Here is a 25,920-nt window from a genome sequence, read left to right as displayed (position 1 = left end):
CTTTTCCATTTCTTCAATTTTCTTTTTCAGATTGATGTTCTCATCAGTGAATTCTTTTTTTATAGTTTTAAAATCATTGGCCAGTTTTTCTTTTATATCCTTCTTCAGACGTTCCAGGTAATCTAGTTGTGGTTGCGAGAAATTCATAGTCCCATCTGAGGTTTCAGATGGAAGTACAGTCTCAGCTCTGACCTCTTTGGTGTTTGTGTTTTGGTCCTTATCCCCATAGAAAGATTCTATGGTTTTTTCACTTTTCGTCTGCTTTTTCCGATTCATGATGTTGGCTGAGTGTTGTAGCTTTTGGTTCTTTCAGTCAGAAGATACAGATCTTTTAAGTTCTGAGTTATCTATTTAATGAAGATAGGTTCCTTTAAACACGTGTACGGACACACAAACACACACACACACACACACACACACGTGCAGGTGAACCTGACAGTTTGGTCCCTTTGAAATGGGTTCCTCTTTTCAACTTGTCTTTGATGACATAGGCATTACCATCCTCTGAGTCATTCAAACAGGAAACAAGGGAATTATCTTTGCCTCTTCTCTGTCTCCCTAATCTCCCAATTATACCCAGTGAGAATCTTTTAAAAATTGTACCTCTATAGCATTTCTGATATCACTCATCTTGTCTTTTTTTTAGAGTCCCTCATTACCTTTTTTTTTTTTCTTTGCTGGGTTATTGCTATAACCTCTTAAATCACCGTACTTTTCCATATCTCCCCTCTTCAATATATTTGCTCTGTCTTGTCAAAGTTATTTTCGTAATGCACAGGTCTGACTAGATCACTATACACTCAAAAACCTTCACAGTGTTTATGAGTTAAAATGCAAATGTCTCAGATTGTAAAGATTCTCTACAATCTGCTTCCAATTGACTGTTCCATTCTGAGCTTTACAGCATTCCTGAAGAGGAATGCACACTATATTTCAGCCAATCTGCAATACTACCTGGTCTCCAAACTTGTCCTTCTTTGATTCAGGTCTACTATGCCTGGAATGTACTCCCTTTTAATCTCTATCAAATGAAATTCACTTCCTTTCATATTTCAATTCTTGTTCTACCGTCTTCATGGTACTTTCTACTCACTGATCTGTCCACCAGAGAGTGTTTTCTTTCTCTCTCCTCAAATTTTCTTAGACAATTTTGTTTACACTTTCATCTTTTCCCCATCACATTCTAAGTTGCTTTATACTTCTCTCCACTAAAGTCATATTCTCCCTAGTTGAATGCGATTTTCTACAGGGCAGAGACTATGACATTTTTCATCTCTATATAAGCAGCATAAAGGACAGCACCTTGCATGCAACAGACAGTTAAAATACTTGTTGGATTGAATTTAATTGATGCAACAGGTCAGGACTGACAAAATAGAAAGTTCCTTCTTCTGAAATATAATTAGCATTCAAGAAGCACACAGCCCCACATGCTTCTAGTAAAAGACAACAAGAGGATGAGCTTTTTAGGTTAAAGAAGAAGTACTTAGCACAAGCAATAGCAGTGGCAAACCAACTAATATATATTCTTATCATAGGCATTCATGTGAAGAGCAGTTAAGGTAACATAAAAAACTGGGCAAAGGATGCTTTTCATGTCCATGTAATTCTGGTCAATTATCCAAGCCTAAATGTGACAATTTACCGAACAGTGAAACCCTTGTTTTGCAAAGGCAGAAATTCAAATAGGAAATCTTTGCCTAGGGTATTGTGGGAAAATATCTCATTTTGAATTTATATATGAGTTCATGGTTCTCGCTTAATAATATTGGTCCAGGAATGTATGTACTGCCTTTGAAAAACAGAATGCCATTAGTCTGTGTTTATTTGTGGGTAACAGAAAGGTGCTGAATAATTGGCCTGAATCAGCCAGATTTACTAAGGGTTGAATTATATGTAAACTGGGCATTTGTCTTAGAATATGCTTTTCCATGATTAACATTCAAGGTATCTTGAAAGGAGACATTACCTTCATGACAATACAATAGATTTAAATGTATTATTGCCCATATTGGAAAGAAAAACCATTCTTGTTAATTATTACACAGAAGATATTCATTTTAATCATTTGTAGAACTTAGTATGTGGTCATGGAAAATAATTTAGGGGTTAGATACATAAATTAAAAATAATCACAAAGAAAAAATATATTTTTCTGAGATGTCTTTTTGTAAGCCTGGGTATGATTCAAAGAACTTTTGAAGATCTGATGTTTCTCAGTATATCTGTCTGTATGGTTTTTTTTCAAATCTTTAAAGAAAATTCCTAGGTAGACAGGTATAGTAATTTGTAATCTGTTTGGAATAGGTTTATTCTAAAATGATTTAGTAGGTATAACATATTACTTTGAAATTTTTCCCCCAATAAAAACTTTTAAAAACTTCTGACTTCCTTCTCTTGGAAAATAATGATAACAAACATTTCTTTGACTCTACCATTTTCTCAGACTATCTGTTCTATATTTCTCTTCTTTAAGAAAAAACATAAAAACCTCTAGAGAAGAAAAGTATACTAGTTGGATCCTTCTCATCTTCTCCCTTTCATTTGTCAAACCCTTTCTAATCTCCCCGATCTGCCTTCTGACCTTACCACTCAGCTAAAACTGTTCTCCAGGGTCAACAGTCATCCCTTTTATTGCTAAATCAAATGGCCTTTTCAAAGCCTTCATTAAACTTGACCTCTTTGAAGCATTTGAGACTGTGGGTCATGCTATCCTCCTGGGTAGGTACTCTTCTATTTTTTGTTTTGTTTTTTAATGACATGGATCTTTTCTGACTTTCCTCTTTCTTTTGCTTGATCCTAATGCTTAACTAGCTCCCTATCAATAACTCTACCTCAGTGATCTATGCTGGACCCTCTTTTCCTCACTTTCTAAATTCTCAATATCTCATCAGCTACCATAGGTTTAATTCTCATCTTATACATATAAATCACATATCTATATAACAAATCTTAATCTCTCTTCTAACCTCCCCACTATAATTGTCAACTGTTTAGTGGATATACCCAATTAAATATTTTACAGGTATCTCAAATTTGACAAATCTAACACATGATTCATTATGTTCTCAGGACCTACTCCTCCTCCAGATTTCCTTGATCTTATTAAATATCTCAGCATGCTTTTAGTCACCCAGTTTTTCATTTTCAGCCCCATCCTCCACTCTTCACACAATTTCTCCATTAACTCCCAAATTCAACACATTGTCATATATCGTCAAGTATACCTATACAACATAATTCATATTTATTCACATCTTTGTAGTGGAACAGCCACTACCCTAGTCAGGACCTCATCCTCTCATCTTTTCTGATTAGAATCCCAGTCTCTAAATCATGATTTGTATAAGTCACAAAATAATTTCCTAAAATGAAAGTCTGATAATAGGACCCAAGAACCTTAATTGTCTTTCCACTCCTAAGCTGTCTTTATTTCTCATAAAAATATCAACTCTTTTATTATACATTTAAAGCCTTTATAATCTGATTTCAACCTGTATTTACACCTTGACTCTCTCCTTCACATTCACTATGTTGACAAATTGACCTATAGTCAGTTTCTCTATAACAAGATAGAGGATACAAAAAATGCCCTCTATGCAAAATCAAGCAATAGAAACATAGAGTGTGGTGGGGGAAAAGGAGATTAAGGACATACTACTCAAAAGCTATGTCTATGACACATTTACAAAAAGATAGGAAGCTAATAAAAATTGCAGTACAGTCAAAAGCACAGAGAATCTGTCTCTCTCCATGTCTCTGTCTCTTACTCTCCTCTCTATGTCTCTGTCTCTGACTTCTTTAAACTTTTGATTTCCTCCAAAGTTCATAAACTACCTCTATGAAATCTTTGCCAGTTTTCCCAAGGTATTAATGCTATCTTCCTCACTGAAAAACTCTCTCTCTCTCTCTCTCTCTCTCTCTCTCTCTCTCTCTCTCTCTCTCTCTCTCTCTCTCTCTCTATATATATATATATATATATATATATATATATATATATATATATATATGTGTGTGTGTGTGTGTGTGTGTGTGTGTGTATATATACATATATATATATATATATATATATCACATATTACATTATTCTTATAGAGTATAAGTTCCTTAAGGGTAGGGACAGCTTTTACTTTTATTTTTCCTTTTACACCCAAAACTTAGTCCATTATTATAGTCAGTGTCTAATAAATGCTTAATGGATTAGGGATGGGGGTTCAAAGCAATAAGTAGGCATAAAACTTGATTCTGTGACATTAGGGTTTCATTTAAAAGAGACATTTCATATAATTCAAGGACTTGATGTTTTCAAGAGGACTGAAAAGTATGAGCCACTAAGTCACATGATCTGAGTCTGCTTTGGTACTTCAATGTATTTATGTTCTCATTGATGCAGGTATTCCATTCATTTGTGCCTTCTCCATCTGTGTGTTCTCATTTTGTGTGATTCTTGCCCACATATTTTGACAAATCTCCTTTAGAGGATCAGAACAACTTATTAGAAGTATTTTTAGGCTTATTGTTTAAAATTCGTTTATTTTAGATTTTAGTACAATAACTTCTATATGCAATAAGAAAAGAAAAAAAAATCACCCTGAGCACAGCAGAACTTTAGAGGATTCAAAATATCCTGCAATAAATTTCCATTTCAAGAAATCCTATATAATAAAACTATTTCTGCTGAGAGCTGTTCATTTTTCCTTTGCTTCCTTTTAAGTTTTTTTTTTTATATTCCGTGCCTTGCATTTTCTACTTTGTTCTTTTTTTCTACTTCTTTCTCCCCTCCGCCAAGAAGGAACAATTATTCACATACATGTGTGTGTACCATGCACACACATACATACATACATATACACACAGATATATACACATACATCTGTATACTTACATACACACCTATAAATATATATACTCAAGTATCTATAATCATACTTATATATAGACATATACATTCATATGCATCTATGCAAGAACATACTATATTTATTTATCATCTATTTCTCTTACATGCAAATCTTTGCAAATTTTTTTCTAAATTTGCCAGTTTGTCACTTCCTACATTATAGCTATATTCGATACTTATGTTGTCTAGTTATTTTAAATACTATAAAAACAATATTGATTACTATGTTTGACATATAGAATAGTTTCCAATTTTTCTTTTATGATTAAAATCTACTTTAGCTTTAACTTTAAGATCATGATTACTACCCCTGCTTTTTATTTCTCCTAATAAGTTTTACTCCTGATCTTTATTTTGTCTGTATCTCTCTTATTTCCTGTCCCTCCTAAGGACTCTACTTCTACCCACTGCCTTGCCCTCCTATTGCTTAACATCTCCCTCCCCTCAAGAATTTCTCCTTCATCCTCTCATTCCCATTAATCTAAACACCTTTCTATTACACCCACTGCCTTATCCTAATCCCTCACTCTCTTCTCTAAACATTTGTTCTTTTAACTCTCTCCCCTCCCCATCTTCTTAGCCTTTTATTTCTTTGGTTTGCTTGTTTCTGTGGAATCAGGCTGGAGTTATTTACTCTTCACAGTGACCAAATCTCAGTTCAGGGATTTTTCTTCAGATCTTCTTTGACTATTCCAGGAGGATCACTCTTCTGTCACAACTCTTATTTCATTTTAGTGCTCTATGTTTCCCCTGAGGCACTATTTTGTCTTGTTTATGGGGGAAATCTGGAGAGTTTGAATATTTCTGATCTACTCCATGATCTTCCCAGAATCCTCATCTCTGGTTCTTTTAATATTGTGAAGAAACCAAGGCAGCACCTGGGTAAGCTATCTGTTGCCTCTCATGATCACCACATGATCATCTTCTTGTCTAATCAAGAGTCCTTCGTGGACTTTATTCCAATTCAGAATAAGTCATCATTGATAATACATTGTTACTTGCTTACATCCAGCATGTCTTTATGTTGGCCTTCATCCACCTGAAATTTTTATGTTCCAGAAATCATGTGACACTATAATTTGTACTTTATGTCAACATGTCAAGAAATTATGTGTACTTATATACTATTCTAATAGAGACACCTCCATCTCAAATATTTATATGAAATACTTGTGTTGATTTGTGATAGAGTCTTTCAAGCTCATGTTGGTCTGATCAACGACAGTCAGACGTACTGTAGACTGACCATGAGACAGTGACGTCATTTAGGTTCTCTTTAACTACATAGAACAAAACCAACCAAGAATACATTCAACTATGTTTCATAATCAAGCTGATAATTATTTTTTATCTATATTTTTCCTGTGTAGAGATTTAGACTGTCTCTTTTGAAAGGCTCTGTATTCCACTAAGGGGACCACCTAGGGATTTGAGGCTTAACACACTCAACACAGTGACAACAGGAAACAAGAGAATCTGTAGGCAATCTCTCTTCTGTTTGGATTACATTGGGTATCCTACATGCCATTGGAGGGATCACTTGTCCAAAAGAATTTCCATATCTTGAATGATACTGATCTTGAGAAACGCTTTGAAAAAAAACCTTTCTTGAATTTATATTCAAATGCGGAATCTTATATGATCATAAAGATGAATGATACATTTTTGGTAGAGTCTTTAATGTTGTTTTGTTCTTTTTTTGCTCAAATAAAATATTTTTTTTAAAATCAACTAATAGTAAATTCAGTGAGTCTTATATCTCTACACATCTCCATTAATTGTGAAACTGGAATGGTAAATTTTTTTTTATCAAAGTGTTCCTATAACCTTCCCTCTTTTCATCAAATAATTTTTCCTTCCTTCATTTTTTCCTACCTTTCTTTTCTTTCTTTTTTTTATCTTTATGGGAATGATAAGCATTTATAGATATATACATATTATATAAAAATGTTTATGATAATATCTACATAAATCCATGTCTACATACCTGTGTGTATACCATTCAGGGAAGGCTTTTTTTTAAATATAAGTTTAGAGTTTTACCATGAAATACTGGTGCCTTCTTAATTACTCATGGAGAACAGTTATACCTATGATTATTTTTCTATTCTTTCCGAAATATTTTTCTCTTTAGTTTAGCTTGAGAATACAGTCTTGAGTGCCTCTAAAACTGGGGCATCTCCAGAATGCATTTCTTCACATCATATTTAGTTCGATAAAACAACTTTTTACTACTTTTTAGAAGCATTGCAACTTCCTTTCATTGCATCTTTTGCATTAGGATTTGGGAATATAAGGGAGTTATAACTGCATTGTTGATGAGAATAATTGCATTAGAATTTCTTGCAAAGCATTTTGTTATGATCTTTACATATTCAGCTATAAATTCTCTCAGGATCATTCACTGGGTTTCATATCATGCTTCCAATGGGCTTATTTTCCCCTCCATTGATTTTCACTGTTTTCTGAACTGATAGTGTTCACAATCTCATGCTCTTCCCCCTCCATAATATTTTTCAAATGGTCTTGTACTTCAAAGCTGTTTTTGCTATTTACTGTCTCTCCACTTGTCAGGGGTGGTCCTGACTCCTCACCTCAGACATTTGACACTCACTAGCTGTGTGCCCTTGGGCAAGTCACTTAACCCCAATTGCCTCATTCTGGGTCATCTCCAGTCATCCTGATGAATATCTGGTCACTGGATTCAGATGGCTGTGGAGGAGAAGTGAGGCTGGTGACCTGCACAGCCCTCTCTCACTCAAAACAAAGTCAAGTGCAAGTCATGTCATTATTTCTCTGACGGCATGGTCTTCTTCAGCAGCGAAGGATGAACACACAAAACTTGTCAAGGGTATTAAGTGTTTGCTAGCTAAATCATTTTCTAGCTCTTAGGTTTCCTATTGTGTTAATTGTTTTGTCTTAGATAAACCTCAAATAATGTTGATAATATGAGTTAATAACTTTATACTTATCCTTTCACCCACAAAGTAGGATGAAGTTATTTAAACTATATGGAGTGCTTTAGTTTTATCTTTAACCTATATTATCTTTCTGTTCCTGGAAATGTCATTGATTCAGCAGCTCCCTCTAATTCTAAATAATGTGATTCATGCATGTCTGTCTATCCTATATGACTCTTATCCATAGCCTTCTAAAAGTTTTATACAGGTGGTCCACCCAATCTGCTTACTTTCCTCTAACATGGGATTAGTAGACATAAAACACTTTGGCCATCCATTCAACACTCTGCTATCTTGCTACAAAATCAGCCTATCATCATTTTTGTGTATGTCATAATTATTCAATGCCAGCTTTCCTATTCTCCTTTAGAGTTCTTCTCTAGTTGTATGTTGCAACCTGCTTACTCAAACCATGCTTCTTTTCAGTGTTCTGTTTGTAATACCATCTTTAATTTTTCAGAAGTAGTGTTCCTGATATCTCTGCCAAACTGTAATGCCAATAAAATGTTTGTTTTGAAAAAAATGTTTCTTTGCTGTTTTGAGAATCTTGGGGTCAGAAAAAATGCTTTGCAATTTCCTAAAAGCCATCCAATACACTCTGTTCCTTGTTTTCAAATCTGAGCCTGATCTATTTTCTATGTGCATTATCTTCCCTAGATATACATACCAGAAGAGCAATATTATATAATGATCAACTGTAAATGACTTCGCTGTTCTCTGCATTACAAGGATCTAAGACAATTCCAAAAAACTCATAATGAAAACTGTTGTCCAACTGTAAAGAAATTATTGATCAAATCTAAATACAGATTGATGCATTAAAGTATACTATTTTTCACTTTTTTATGCTTTTTCATGGTATTTTCATGTTGTTTTCCTTTGTGTTTTCTTTTGCATCATGTCTAATATGGAAACATCTTTTACATGAATGCATATGTATAAGCTATATAAAACTGCTTATTTCTCAGAAAGTGAGGAAAGGAAGAAGGAAGAATTTGGCATTGAAAACTTTAAAAAATAAATGTTAAAACTGTTCTTACATGGAATTAAGAACAAATAAAATGTTATTAGAAGATTTAAAAAAAGATATACATACATGTAGACAAGCTCTACAAACTGGCCATGAAAAAGGCATAGAAAACTGATTCTCAAATTACATGCATAGTGATAGCTAGTCATTTCCCATCTATTAAAATATAATTAATCTAATTTTTGATGTGATGGTATTCATTTTTTACCACCATATCTAGTACCTTCCAATGTTATCCTTGGGGAGAGTACTCATAATATATAAGTAAAAGACTCAAATTATTGATTACCCTTTGGTTTCTTTCATTTGTTGATCCTGAACACTATTTCCCCCTGAAAATGTTTTATTACTCTCCACCCCAGTATTGAAATCACCAAACATCAAAGTGAATGAAAAGTCAATTTGAGGAATTATTTCAAGTTCTTTCCCTAATTCTCTGTCTCTAGTCTTTCTCTAATTCTTGATTCAGTTCCATAGCAACTGGGTGCAAAGGAAAGAAATCATAGAAATAATTGATATTAATTTGAATGAAAGTAATAACAGTGAAGCAACATACCAAAATTTCTGGTATACATTTGCAAGTCCTCATAGGAAAACTCATATCTACAAACATAAATTAGCAAACCAGACAAGGAGAGGAATAATGAATGGAAAATGAATTTTTAAAAATAAAAAGTAAAGAAACCCCAAAGAAGCACAATTCATGTTACTGAAAATTTAGAGAATCAAGGTCTAGATAGACTATAATGAAAAAAAATACTTAAGAAATGATAAAATTAAAAGATTTCTTTGAAAAGACTAACAAATTTATAAACCTTTGGAACACCTAATTAAAAAGAAGAGAGAGGAAAATTAAATCAACACAATAGTGAATGAACAAGGTGAATGAACAAGAAAATCAGAACTATCAGAGCTTACTAGGCTAAGAAAACTAAGAATACAAAGGAAATATAGAAATTACAAACATATAAAATATCCAAGATAAAAGATCAAATAGATATCTAAAGTATGCCAATCACATAAAAGGAAACAGAAATAGATATATAGGAACTATCAAAGGGAAAAATAAATGAAGAACTCCTTATTCTGATAAATTCATAGAAGAATTCTATCAAACTTTTGAAGAAGAGTTACTATCAATGATCAACAAAATTGGAAAAGAAGGCATTCTACTAGACACTATTTAAGGAAGAGATATTTTCCTAACTCCTTCCAGGAAAGGATCAAGGGCAAAATGATAACTACATACCAACATTTGGTGTTAGTATATCAAAGCATGAAATGTGCATATGTAGATTCAATTACAAAATACTCCTTAAAGAAACAAAGAACAGCTTAAATAACTATGAGGAATATTCAGTGCTCCTGGCTGGGTTATCTCAATACAATAAAAATAGCAAGAGTATCATACCAAATATACAGTTTTAATCCTGTAACAGTTAAGCTATCAGAAGACTATTTTACAGAACTTGATAAAACAATAACAAAATATATTTGGAGAAGCACAAAATCTAGAATATCAAGAAAAATAATGAAAACAGTAAGGATAAGTTTCAAACTACATTGTGTTTCCAAAGCTTTAGTTCAGTTTGAAGCTCAAAGAGTTTGAAACCATATTAAAACAGAAGCAACATGTTCTATATACAAAATAACAATCATAGACCCACTTTTCATTGGTTAGAAAAATAGAGAAGCAGATTAGCAGAACAGACTGTAGAATCAGAAAAAATAGAATGCGATAACCAAGCATGCAATAAACCAAAACCAAAATTAGGAAAGTATTCTCTATTTAATAAAAACAAAACATTGATAAAACTAAAAAGGAGTAGAAATTAAGTTTAGAAAAACTATCTTCAAGGTATCTTAATATCATTATTACACAATAAATTCAAAATAGGTATACACTTAATATTAAAGATCATATTATAAAAAATAGAAGGCATGGCTATCATATACCTTTCACAACCACATGTACTTAATTAAGCAAAGGATAGGGCAGTTACTAAAGATAAAATAAATAATTTTAATTACTTGAAACTGAAAAGCTTTTGTACAAACAAATTTAATACAACTAGAAAAAGAAAGGAAACATTTAAGTAGAGAAAAAAAAAATCCTTGTAGTAGATTCCTTGGATGAGGCTGTAGTTTCCAAGATACTTAGTCAACTTAGATAGATACATAGATACATAGACAGACAAGTAGATTTTATATATACATATATATTATATACTCACATATACATATATATGTAAACACATATATATCTAACCCTCTGTGTGTGTATAGGTGTATACACCTATATAACATGTATATATTCCAAAATTGGTTTATTGATAGTTAAGTAAAAAGGATAGGAACAAAAAGTTCTGAAAAGAATTTTGAGCTTTCATCAATTCTATGAAAGAAAGATCCACTAATAACAAACAAATCAGAAGAACCTATAATTATCATCTCAGGCTTAGAAAACTGATAAAGAAGACAAAAGATCTTAATGGTCAATGCTGGAGGGGTTGTGGGAAGATAGACACATAAATATATTGTTGGTCTAGATGTTAATCATTTTAACTATTTTAGAAAGCATTTGAGGATTATGCAAATGAAGTTACTATAAACCCCACTTCCTTTGAATTGGGAATTCCACTGTTTGGTTTATACCCCAAGATGAGTATTGATAAGGAAAGAAGTCTCCATATACACCAAAGTATGTATAACAGAACTTTGTTGTGGTAGGAAAAAATGTAAATAAAGTAGATTCCCATTGAGAAATTGCTAAACAACTCCTGGTATATGAATATAATGAGTTATTGTTTTCTGCTAAAAGGCTATGAATATGATGAATATAGACAGAGAGGCATGAAAGGATTTATCTGATATGATGCAAAGTGAAGTAAGCAGAGCTAGGAAAACAACATATATAATGATTATATCTATGTTGATGGAAAGAACATCCTCTACCAAAGAATCAAAAATGAATATTGCAAAATTGTAAAGAACAAGCTTGATCCAAAAAGGAGAGATGACAAGAACGTGCCTCACACACTCAGCCAGCTTTCTCCTTTACAGATGCGGGAATTTCGCAAGTTTGGTGCATTGATGCATTGATGATTTTTTACAAATTTATTTTATTTCTTTAAAAGTTATATTCATTATATGGAAGAGTTGTTTTTTTTTTTTTTTAAAGCAAAGCAAAAAATACTGGGAGAGGTTCTCATGATATTCAAAAGGTTTAAATGTGGTTTGCTATTAAAAAATTTAAAAAAAGAAAATGATATGTAAAATTGTCCAGGCTTATAAATATTTAAAACTAGGCAGAAGTCCAGATGATAAAGCACTGAGAGCTGCATTTTTTCCCTCCCTGTCTTTTGGGAACTACTTTTCTTAACTATGGCATTTTAAGTAGAGAAATAATAAGTATACTCAATGGTGATAGTAGACATTAGTTAATCAATCAATGGTTATATTTATAAGTGATTACTAGGGTAATACCAAGTAAAAATGCATGTGTATGCTTTCCATTTACTCATTAAATCTATCCTAATAAAATTAATGTTTATCTTCTCTATTTTGCAGTGTTGCTAGTATCTTGACTACCCTGTCAGAAGACATGTATATTTTATCATGGTTAATAATTATGAATACTTATTCATTTTTATATAAATTGATATTTATTAAAAACCTATTATTCACAATGCTTTCACTAAATTATATTGAAATTTCCTATGATGATATACATGTGACTTGGATTTTAGAAACATGTCAATAGTGTGGCATAAACTTAAAATATTATAGATAGACTTTGAGTATTGTCACAGGACAACATTAGTCTGCCATGTAGCCATCAATCTAACAAAGTACAGAGGAGCTCTTCACAAAAAAAGTTGTTTCATAATTTAATTCATGAAATAAAGACAAAATGAAAAATTCAACTTAGTCTGGTACAGCGTTATACCATTTTTTTTCATTTTCATTTAGTATTTTAGTTTTCCCCAGTAACATATAGAAACAATTTTTATCATTCATTTTCAAAACTTTGAGTTCCACACTGTCTCTCTCCCCTCCTCATCCCTTCTCATGGTAAAGGCAAGAAATTTGATATAAGTTAAACATGTGTAGTCATGCAAAGCATTTCCATAATACTCATGTTGTAAAAGAAAACATAGATCAAGGGAGGGGGAGAAATAAGAAAAATAAAGAAAGCTTTTTTTAAAAAGTATTCTTAGACACCATCAGTTCTTTCTCTGGGGATGGATAGAATTTTTCATCATATATCCTTCAGAGTTGTCTTGAATCACTGTATTGCGGAGAATAGCTAAGTCATTCATAGCTTATCATCTTACAATATTTCTGTCACTTTGCACACAGTATACTTCATTTTGCATCTGCTCATGTCTTTCCAAATTTTTCTGAGAGCATCTTGCTTATAATTTCTTATAGCCCAGTAGCATTTCAACATAACCATATACCACAATTTGTTCAGCCATTCCCCAATTTATAGGCATTGCCTCAATTTCTAATTCTTTACCATCAGGAAAGAGCTCCTATAAATAATTTTTTTGTATATATAGGTACTTTTTTGTTTGTCTCTTTTGGGATACAGATCTAGTAGTGGTATTGCTAGGTCAAAAGATACGCATAGTTTTATAGTCCTTTGGACATAGTTCCAAATTGAACTACTGAATGTTTCAATGAGTTCACAACTCTACCAAAAATGAATTAACATCTCATTTTATCTCACATCCCTTCCATCATCTGTCATTTTCCTTTTCTCTCCTGCCAGCCAATCTAACAGGTATGAGGTAGCACTTAAGAATTACTTTAACTTGCATTTCTCCAATCAACAGTGATTTTGAACAATTTTTCCATATTGATATAGATAGCTTGATTACCTCATCTGAAAATTATTCATATCTTTTGATCATTTATCAATTAGGAAATGGCTCTTATTTTTATAAATTTGACTCAGTTATTGATATGTTTGAGAAAAGAGACCTTTATCAGAGAAACTTGCTTCAAATATTTTTTTGGGGGACAGAGCCAAGATGGTCGAGTAGAAAGACACATATATGGGGGCTCTCCCCACACAGCCCATAAAATACCTGTAAAGAGAGACTTTCAACAAATTTTGGAGCAGCAGAAGTGGAGAACAACAGAGTGGAGGAGAATTCCAGCTCAGGGTGACTTGAAAGGCCCACGAGAAAAGTTGGTTGCACAGGACACGGAGTGGAGTCCAGCCCAACTTTGGCCCCACAACACAAGAACAGCCCTCGGGGTCAGAATCTCTAGTCACAGTAGCAGCCATTCTAAGATTCCTCAACCCAAAGGCACCAAAGGTCAGTGAAAGGGTTTTTTCAGCTGGCCAAGAAGGAAGAAGGGCATTACCATACCTCAGGCCTTAGGCAGCTGCCACAGAGGCCACATCTGGCAGACAGCAGCCATTCCCAGAGCAGCCCCTACAGCAGCCCACATCCATTGTTGGATTGTAAAACCCCCAGGGTCACTGAGGAGCTGATTATTACCTCAGCCCTGTGTAGAGGCCCTAAGGGAGGTGATCTTTATCTCACACTGAATGGCAGCCCTGCCCATGCAGCTTATCTGAATTACAGCACCCAGTGTTGGCTTGGCAGAACTGGAGGCCAGGTGGCTGTGTAGAGGAAACTCTGCTAAGATTCTGGGCATAAAAATCGCTCTCTGCTCCCAGAGCAGTGAGGAGAAGAATGCTTTAAAAAGCAGAATGAGATAAATGGAAAAAGAGGTTCAAAAGCCCACTGAAGAAAATAGTTCTTTAAAAATAAGAATGGAATAGATGCAGGCTAATGATTTCATGAGAAACCAAGAAATCACAAAACAAAAGCAAGAGAATGAAAACATAGAAGATAATGTGAAATATCTCATTGGAAAAAAACTGACCAGGAAAATAGATCCAAGAGAGAAAATTTAAAAGTTATGGGACTACCTGAAAGCCACAATCAAAAAAAGAGCCTAGACATCATCTTTCATGAAATTATCAAGGAAAACTGCCCTGATATTATAGAACCAGGGAGCAAAATAAATACTGAAAGAATCCACTGATCACCTCCTGAAAGAGATCTAAAAAAAGAAACTACTAGGAACATAGTGGCCAAATTCCAGAGTTCCCAGGTCAAGGAGAAAATATTGCAAGCAATTAGAAAGAAACAATTCAAGTACTGTGGAAATACAATCAGGATAATACAAGATCTAGCAGCTCCTACATTAATGGATCAAAGGGCGTGGAATATGATATTCCAGAAGTCAAAAGAACTAGGACTAAAACCAAGAATCACCTACCAAGAAAAACAGAGTATAATACTTCAGGGGAAAAAATTGGTCTTTCAATGAAATAGAGGACTTTCAAGCATTCTTGATGAAAAGACCAGAGCTGAAAAGAAAATTTGACTTTCAAACACAAGAATCAAGAGAAGCATGAAAAGGTAAACAGCAAAGAGAAATCATAAGGGACTAAATAAAGTTAAACTCTTTACATTCCTACATGGAAAGACAATATTTGTAACTCTTGAAACTTTTTTCAGTATCTGGGTAGCTGGTGGGATTACACACACACACACACACACACACACACACACACAGAGAGAGACAGAGAGACAGAGAGACAGAGAGACAGAGAGTACAGGGTGAATGGAATAGGATGGGATCATATCTTAAAAAATGAAGTCAAGAGGTGAGACAGAAATATTTTGGGAGAAGAAAGGGAGAAATGGAATGAGGCAAATTATCTCTCATAAAAGACGCAAGTAAAAGACTTTTCAGTGGATGGAAAAAGTGGAGAGGTGAGAGAATAAACGTGAAGCTTACTCATCACATTTGACTAAAGGAAGGAATAAAATGCTCATTCATTTTGGTATGAAAACCTATCTTACAATACAGGAAAGTGGAAGAGAAGGGGATAAGCAGAGTGGGAGGGATGTTGGAAGGGAGGGCAATGGGAGGAGGGAGAAATTAGAAGTCAACACTGTTGGGGAGGGGAAGGATTAAAAGAGAGAATAGATGAAATGGTGGGCAGGATAGGATGGAGGGAAATATAGCTAGTCTTATACAATATGACTGCTATGGAAGTCATTTGAAAAACAACACAGATATGGGCTATATTGAATTGCTTGCCTTCCCAATAGGGATGGGTGGGGAGGAAGGGAGGAAGAGAAGCTGGAACTCAAAGTTTTAGGAACAACTGTTGAGTATTGTTCTTGAATACAACTAGGAAATAAGAAATACAGATACTGGGGTATAGAAAGTTATGTTCCCCTACAGGACAAAAGGGAAAATGGGGATAAGGGAAAGAAGGGATGTTAGAAGGGAGAGAAGATTGGTGATAGGGGTAATTAGAATGCTCAGAATTTTGGGGTGACGGGAGTGGAGAAATGGGAAGAAAATTTGGAACTCAAAATTTTGTTGAAATATATGTTAAAAACTTAAATAATAAATTTAAATACAAAAAAACATTTTTTTCAAGCTTACTATTGCCAACTGCATGTCCCTCTGTCATATGAACCTATTTATTCAATTCTCTTTCTCCTTTTACCCCATATGTCCTCAAAAGTATTTGCTTCTGACTACTACCTCCCCCAATCTGCTTTCCCTTCTATGTCACGCCCCTCCAACTTTCTCTTATCCACTTCTATTCCAATTTTCCTATAGGGGAGGATATTTATTGGTCGTAATCCTAGCTCCTTTGTTCTCTAGCATATCATATTTGAGTCTTTTGATACTGATTGTGGCTCGAAAATACTGAACTGTTTCTCTCTCATTACCTGCAATATTTTCTCTTTGGCCTGGGAACTCTGGAATTTCTTTATAATATTCCTGAGATTTTCCTTTGGGGATCTCTTTCATGAGGTGATCAGTAGATTCTTTGAATTTCTATGTTATTCTGTTTTTAAAAGTATCAGGGCAGTTTTCCTTGATAATTTCTTGAAAGATGATGTCTAGGCTCTATTTTTTGATCATGGCTTAAAAGTCATGTCAAGTGTTCAAACTATTTTTAAATTATCTCTCCTCAATATATTTTCTAGTTCAGTTGTTTTCCAATGAGATATTTCACAATATCTTCTATTTATAAAATTCTGTTGGTTTTATTTTATCGTTTCTTGATTTTTCAAAAAGTCATTAGTTTCCACTTGCTCAATTCTAATTTTTAAGGAGTTATTTTCTTCAGTAAGTTTTTTTCCCTCCTTTTCCATTTGGCTCATTTTATTTTTAAAGTAGTTTTTTTTTTCTTTTGTGAATTTTTGTGGCTCTTTTTTCCATTTTGCTAATCTGTTTTTCAAATCATTCTTCTCCTCTTTTGCTTTTTGGACCTCTTTTACCATTTGACCTAGTCTGGTTTCTGAGATCTTATTTTCTTCAGTATTTTTTGTGTCTACTTTACTAAGCTGTTGACTCTTTTTTTCATGTTTTTCTTACATCACTCTAATTTGTCTTTCCAAATTTTACTCTCTCTCTCTCTCTCTCTCTTTCTCTCTCTCTCTCTCTCTCTCTCTCTCTCTCTCTCTCTCTCTCTCTCTCTCTCTCTCTCTCATATTTTATTTTCCAAATCCTTTTATCCAGATCTTCCATAGCCTGTGACTAATTCATATTTTTCTTAGAGATTTTTTTGAATAGAGGAATTTTATTTTGTTATCTTCTTCTAAATGTATGTTTTGATCTACTTTGTAACCATAATAACTTTATGTGATCAGAAATAATTTTTCTGCTGTTCACTTATTTTCCTAGACTATCACTTATCTGTTAACTCTTTGCTAATGTAAGGCTCTGCTTGCAGGGTGGAGCCCACACTGTCCCAAGTTTCAGAGATTTTGTGCAGCAATTTTCAGAGATACTTCTAGGGGCCTGTAAGTTCTCAGTGCTTCCAAGGTGGTGTTATCTAAGAAGAGATGTGTTTACTCTCCTGGCCTGTGCTCTGGTCTGTGAGTGACCACAAGCACTCTTTTCTGTCCTGAAACTGTAAGTAGAGTCCATGCTAAGTTTTCTTTGGTGTCTTTGGGTGGAGAGATCTGGAAACTGCCACTGATTCAGTCACTGAGAGGCCTATTCCTGGTTTCCTGAGGCTTGGCATGCACTGGCATGGCTTCCAAAGGACTGTGCTCCTCCCTCACCCTGATACAACAGAGCTTGCCTGTTAATCTTCTAAGTTGCCTTGGACTGGAAAATTGTTGCACTCTGTCTTTTAAGGGGGTTCTGCCACTCTGAATTTGTTTACAGTCATGAAAGGATTTTGGAGAGGGTTGGGGGGCAGCTCAGGTGAGTCCTTCCCTTTATTCCACCATCTTGGCTTTGCTTCATTTCCATTTCTTTTCCATACTGACAGTAGTTCCGTGACAATAAAAGGTGCTGAAGTGTCTAAAAATCACAAGTTCATAGCATTTATATAAACAATAACTTAAATGTAAATAGTCTGTGAAATCTTTGAGACCAGTGAATTGACATATTATTTGAAGAACTAAAACTATATAAATATTTATATATTCATGAAAAATTATATAAAAGACAAAATTAAGGTATAGTCTGATGTGGAGATGGGTCACAAGTTTTCCTGAGAGAGTTCAAAAATGGAGTATATAAAGTTAATATCATCATGTGCCCAAAGACATCAGGAATCATTACATACTAGGTCATCTTTTTTTCAGCAGATACACCAAGACTACCACAAAGATTATTGTTTAAGTAGATATGGTGAAATTCACAGACCTTAGGTAGAGATGATACCTCCAGAAAGAGTCTAGTCCATCCATTTTTCAATCAATAATTATTTTGCAGGCAACCCAAATAACTGAGAACAGTTCCTTGTGTCATTTCCACAGGACTAATAAATAAGAAATACAATAAATATATCGGTATTTCTATAATAGCTTAGCTTTTATAATTGTCAGTGACAGAAGTTTACCACATTTTTAACCTAAAGAATTAACATTGAAAATGTTACAAAAGTCCTTTGACCCACCAAAAGCACTAGTAATCCTTTTCTCAGAGATGATAAGGGGAAAAGAGGAGTGTATATGTTCTAAAATATTTATTGCAGCTCTCTTCGTAGTGGTAATTGCAGGGATGCCCACCAACTGGGAATAGCTGAGCAAGTTGTGGTATTGGATTGTGATGGAATACTACTGTTGTAAGAAATGATGAGCTCAATGATCTTAGAAAAACATGGGTACAGTTGCATGAAATAATGAATAGAGAAAATAACAGAATGAAAGGAACATTGTATACAATAACAGCAATATTGATTTAAGAACAACTTTGAGCAACTAAGTCATTTTGACTATTATGAAAACCTAAATTAATTGCAAAGTATATATGAAGGAAGATGCTATCTGCATCCAGAGAATGAAGTGATAAAAAGAAGTATGCATACAATGATTTTACACATACATACATATTTGTTTCTAATGGTAGCCATTTCTAAAATGGAGGGAAGAAAAAAAAAACAAATTTCCATAACTTTATTACATACATAAAAGGAGCAGCAAGTTGCCACTATACTGTTTCCTTGGTTTATTCCATAAATTAAAATTTAGATAAAACTTCAAAAAAGAAATGACAAGATTGATAAGAACAATACCAGCTGAAGCACATATTGATCAAATTTATGTTGGTAGTGACACAACCTTGGAAACATTAAAAGCATCATTCTTGTACCATTCCTCACATCCACCTTTCTTATAAATTTGGTTTTGCAATTCTTTTAATAACAGAATCTGGTAGTATTATTTGCCTCTATTCTATTTGGTGATTGTTTAACCAGAATCTGTGTTTCTGCCATTAATTACAAATACTTACAATAAATTCTGCTGCTCCCTTTTCCCTATCAGTTCATATCTCTTGCACTTTAATTTTTCCAGACTTCATTATTTGGTCCTACAAAATCTTTAGGATATTACTGATTAAGACTATGTTTACAATAGGTGTCCAAAAAGTTACTGATTTTATTCTAATGTGATCTATTTAAATATCTTCAGGAAGGGTCATGTATACTCATTTTCTCCATTTATCACCTTACATTGCTCAGTTCCTTGAAACATAACTTTTGATCCCACAAGAACTTATGATGCAACTTTCAAGATTACAAACTACCCCTAACATGTTTGATTAAAGGGCCTTTTTCAGTTATCAGTCTATCAGATCCTTCTTTAATTTTGCCATATCATTAACTTCTTCCTTCTCAATAATATCTCCATTTATATTTTATGAAACTTGTCTCCTGTGTCCTTGTACCTGTCTAAGTCAGCACTCATTTTAGTACCTTCTTTCCTCAGTCAACATCCAGCTTTTATCTTCTAAGACCTCTTAAGGGTCTGTCTTACATGATTTCATATTCTTTCTGTAGACTCTTTTGGTGATCTCATTAGCTTCCATGGGGATAAATCTTAATCTCAATGTAGAGAATTCTTAAATCAATGCATGCAGGTTTAATCTTTCCTGAGTTCCACTCAAAAATTATGCACTACCTGCTAGGATAACTTGGATATGCCATCAGCATTCAAATTCAATTTGACCAAAACAAAATAGCTTCTTATCTTCCCCTCACCAAGTAAACCCTTTCAAACTTCCCTATTTTTTTCCTAGGGATACTGCAGTCCTTCTACTCATCATAGTCCATAAACTCAGAGTCTTCCTTGGATATTCTCTCCTGGACCCAATCCAAATTTAATTAATTGCCAAGTCTTGTCAATTCTATGGTTACACATCTCTTGATCTGTCCCCTTCCCCCACCCTACTCACAATCATCACCCCACATCACCTCTTGTCTGAATTATTGTACAGTAAATCATTTTAATTGGTTTTTCTTATACTACTTTCTCTTTTCTTCAATCTTCCCTCTCTATACAGCTGCCACAATAATTTTCCTAAGTCGGGAATCCAGTCATGTTACTTTCTGATTCAAAAAGGTTATTGCCTCTGGGACAAATTAAAACTTACTTATACTTAAAAATAAAACACTTTGTAATCTGGTTACCACCTACCTTTCAAGACATTTCATATTGTATCATTTCATATATTCTTTATGATGGCTAGACTTGTCTACTAGCATTTCCATGCACTTGACATTCCAATTTCCTTTTTTGCATCCTTGTATATGCTATGTTCCATGTTTGAAATACATGCTCTTTTCAGTTAAGTCTTTTATAACTCATAGCATATTGCCTTGCATTTAATGAGTGCTAAATATCTGTTTACCAAATTGAATTATGAACCCAACATCAAAATATCATTGTTTTCAAGAAGCTAATGATGTTAAAGTACAAATATGTCTGCTAAGAAGGATACTACCAGTGAAACTAAGCAATAATTATTGTAAAACAGAGCTCTCAACACAGACCTAAGCAATCTACTGATATGCAAGCATTTATTGATGTTAACCCAATATGTAGAGAACATGTTTTTATTATTTTTAACCATAGAATTATTATGAAATAATCTTTGTAGGAACATTCTCGTAATGGTTTTAAATGCAATACAGTTTAAGTCAGTAGACAATAGATATATTTCACCATAAAGAAATAAAATACTAAGCACCCTGTGGTAATTTATATTTGAAATCATTTTTGTTTCCTTATACTGAAACAATAAAGTCAGTTGTTACTACTGTCAATATTTTATAAATGGTAACCAGGCAAAAAGCTCCACATAAACATGAATGAGAAAGAAAAGCAGGTAACAAACCATACAGCAGAAGTAAATTGATAGAACATGCAAAAGGTAAATATGAAAGCCTCTTAAAATCAGAATGGTAGTTTTGGTGGTTTCATGTCATTCTTACTTTCCCCCCAAAAAATGCATTCATTGTTTAATATATCTTTGATAAATAGCTTTCTGAATTCATGAACACATAAAGATTTCAGGGGATTGTTTAGATTAACCAACTTCTTAAGAACAGAGTGAGAAAAATTTTAAGACCTAATTCAGCCATACTTTAGAAATTTAAGAATTGAAATATAATTTAGAAATTATCTGTTTTAGCAGATGTAAACAAAATATATTTTCAGCAATTTGGAAAGAGTTGAACAGATTATGGTGTATGGATATACTAGAATACCACTGTGCCACAGAGAATGACAAATATGAGGAATTCAGAGAAAGAAAAGAACAATGAATATAACAGTGATATATGGTGAGTAATCTTGGGCAAGAAAACTTGAGCAAGTGTCAACAGAAATTGGGAACTGTCCTGTAACTTTGATAGTATGGAATAAGCATTGATAATGTGTAAAAAGTATAATTTGGGGGTTAATGTATTTAATGAAACAGTTTAGGTAATCCTGGCAAATGATTGTTGAATTAAAAATAAAATGTATCCATTTAAACATATAAACTGTTTTGTAACAATCTACTATCAATATGTGTCTTCCGTCTTAGATATTCTAAATTATGTTACGTGTAATATTCCCTCTGGTTGAATTCTTGGGACCCATTATTAACTACAGTCAAGAGCTCTTCCTGATTCAGACTGCGATGCTAGCAGGAGAAACTATAGCAAGGACAATAGTTCACAAGTGTAATGTTTCAGTTCATGAGAGTTTAGAAACTTGAGATGAGTCTTTAGACGAAAAGGGAGAGTCAGCTAACAGAGTAACAAGCTTGATATAATAAACAAACTGGAGTAGAGGTAATTAGAAAATCTAGGATTCAAGATAGATTGGCAATATGGAGGTGATATATTCTAAGGAGCAAACAAGAAAAAGGAAAAGCGGGCCAAGGTCAAGCAGGAGGTAAACAAAAAAGATATCTAAGTGGGCTTAAAGTTATAAATTGACTAACTCAGTGCAGTGATCAGCACTGTTTTCCTTTTCTCTTCTGAATGAGTTTAAACTATAGAGAGCTACCAGAAGCTTATGAAATTTCCTGCACTAGAAAGAACTGTACTTGAGCAATAATATTCCTTAAAATTTCTTTCCTTATTCCCTTGATAAGTTTTCTTATGAATCTTATAACTCTCTGCCTGTGGTCCTCATTTAGCACAGTGCTGTGCACAGAGTCATCGTTTAATAAACAAATATTTCCTTGACTTCTGAGTAAATAAAAATATGCTCACCCTAATAAGAGTTGGATAAATTTTGCAGCTAGAAAAAGAAATGACCTATGAACACTCCTAAGAATGAGGAGAGATGGAGTTTTCTGCCAGTTCTGGGCAAGCCACAGAAAATTTCTCTGCTTCTGTTTATTGTTCTCTTAAGAGGAGTGAAGGATTTGTCAAATCCACTCCTGTTTGAACGATATAGGATCATGAGTCCTGGGAGTCGGATAAAGTGTTTGAGATGTGACACTAAAATTGGGCCTTATTGTAAGAGACTAAAGAAGTTTCAGCTTGTGAGTTCTGATAATGAGGGATTGTTGCTTAGTTTCAGTCCATTGATGAAAGAACAAGAGAAAAGTTGAAAGCAGGTATTCTCTCTTGCCAATTGATGAGATGAAAGTATAAAGAGTTGTCAAGACATAAAGAAGAAAGAGCAAGGGCCTGGGTGAGCAGTTCATCAATGAATAAGCAGATGTGTTATGATAGACAAATTTGTGTTCACCATAATAATTCAGATAATAATAACTGATGTGTATGGCTATATCAGTCAATAAACATTTATTAGGCACCAGACATTATGCTAAGTTTTGGGGTTACAAAAAAGGCAAAAGACAGTCCCTACCATGAAGCAGCTTACTATCTAATGGAGGAAATAACACGCAAACAAATATTTATATGAGTCAAACTTTATACAAGTTATATAGGAAATAATTAACAGAGGACAGGTACTGGAAATAAGAGGGGTTGGGGAAGGTTTCTTAAATAAGGTGGAATTTTAGTTGAGTCTTAAAGGCAGTCATGGATTTCAGAGTCAGGGTTGAAAAGGGATAGGGTTCCAGACATAGGGGACAGCTAGAGAAAATGCCCAGAGCTGAGAAATGAAGTGTCTTATTCTTGGAACAGCCAGGAGGCCAGTGTTACTGGATTAAGGAGTATGTGACAGGGGATAATGTGCAAGAAAACTATAAAGACAGGAAAGTATTATGTTACAAAGGGATTTGAATGCCAAAAAGAGCATTTTGTATTTGCTCCTAAAGGGTAGTAGGAAACCACTGGAGTTTATTGAGTAGAGAAGTGACATGGTCAGACCTGAACTTGAGGAAAATTACTTTAGTAGCCAAATGCAGGATAGATTGGAGTGGGAAGAGACTTGTGTCAGGGACACCCACCAGACGGTATTGTAATAATCTGGGTGTTGGATGATGAGGGCATCTAGCACAAAAGCAGTAGGAGGAGAGAAGGGGATTTGTTGCAAAGGTGATATAGATCTTGGTAACAGATAGAATATGGGAAAGGGTTGAGAGATAGTAAGGAATCTAGGATGATTTACACAGTATGTAGAATACAGCACATTTTATGTAGTGTGCAGTCATTCATTGACATTTATGGGTTTCACATTTGTGATTTTGGCTAATCTTTGGCAGACTATAAATAATTAAATGGGATTATTTTGGAGATCTATGGGAAACTTTGGAAAAACACAGATTGTTTGCATATGTAAAGAAAATAAAAACAAGTAATAAATGCACAAATACTATATGTTTTAGTCTGTTTTATCATTTTACTATACTAAGTTTATATACATAAATCTATTATAAACAGTCAAATTTTGTTAAAAGTTTCAGTGTGCTAAAGAATTGTGGACTACACATTCTCTTTGGGAGCATCTCCAGATTCAGTCACATGATTTTCTCCCTTAGTGATTATTCTATCTTGTGCTTTTCATAGAAGAAAATTCCTAAAACAGTTGCTGCAACTACACTAGTAGATGCAAAGACTTCATAGCATATGAGATACTAACCTCTTTCACACAGAAACCACAATTCTTTTTATGGGTGCACTGTATTGTTTTACTTGTGTTATGTATTAAATAAATGTGATCAGTTATTAAAAATAAATGTTTGCGGCAGAACCTATAGTAGTTCAAAGTTTTTCACATGTCTGAGTCCTGTGCTTCTAATCCTTTTGAATGTTGAGAGATAACTCTATGTATATACACGCATGTATATATGCACATATATGTGTACATGCACGTGTACATACACAAGGATTGTGTGTGTCCTACAAAGATAGAGCTGTGTAATGCCAAAAGAATGTCTTTGCAACAATTCTGCAAAACAGTATTCCGCTAATATTTCCACTTTTCAGCTAGGGAAACACATTTACCAAAATTATGTAAGTTGTGAAGGGCCATGTCCCTTACATCGGTACTGGAGATAGATGTGAAAATGGTTAAGTTTTTTAACTCCAAACCTATGATTCTTCCCATTTCATAATTCTGTCTAGAATGGCAAAGTAGAAAGATTGGTGGCATGCTGATTCCCTTCCAGTATATGAAAGAAAGAAAATAGCACGTGTGTACATAAACACAGGAAAAAGTGAGTAATCATAAAAGTAGGAATATTGTTCACATTCTCAGAAAAGTAGATATGAGATGCTTTGGAAGATGAATTGACCTGAAATGCCAACATATCTAGAAGAGTACTGATACCTTCAACATAAATATGGGTGGGAAGAAGACGATAAATTCTATTTTGAGTTTGAGATACTGATTAGGATATCATGTTGGAGATGTTCAGTAAACAACTGATGATTCAATCCAATCATCAAAGCAGTTAACAAGCATTTGATATGTTCATGGTAATGGGAAAGCAAGGATAAAATGAGAAAAGTGCATGGAGCTTATATTCTATATGAGAATACCATGAGTAAATAAAAAAGCTAAAGAGAATAATTTGAGGATAGAGCTCCCTAAGAACTAGGGCAATTAGGAAAATATTTCTCTAGGATGTAGAACCTCTAAAGCTGTAAGTGCCCTAGGGTTTGAACATAGTCAGGGAACTTAGTGAAGTCATAAGGTTCACCTTATGAAAGCAGATGAAGAAAAGAGATGGAGTGACAAATTCAGGGGACATCAAATAGATTACTTTTAATTTGTTAATTCAATTAGCATGGATAAAGTGCCTACAACGTTTGGGGCATTAGG

The sequence above is a fragment of the Notamacropus eugenii genome, chromosome 6 (genome assembly GCF_028372415.1).
Source record: "Notamacropus eugenii isolate mMacEug1 chromosome 6, mMacEug1.pri_v2, whole genome shotgun sequence".
NCBI lineage: Eukaryota > Metazoa > Chordata > Mammalia > Diprotodontia > Macropodidae > Notamacropus > Notamacropus eugenii.
This window is presented reverse-complemented; position numbering follows the sequence as displayed.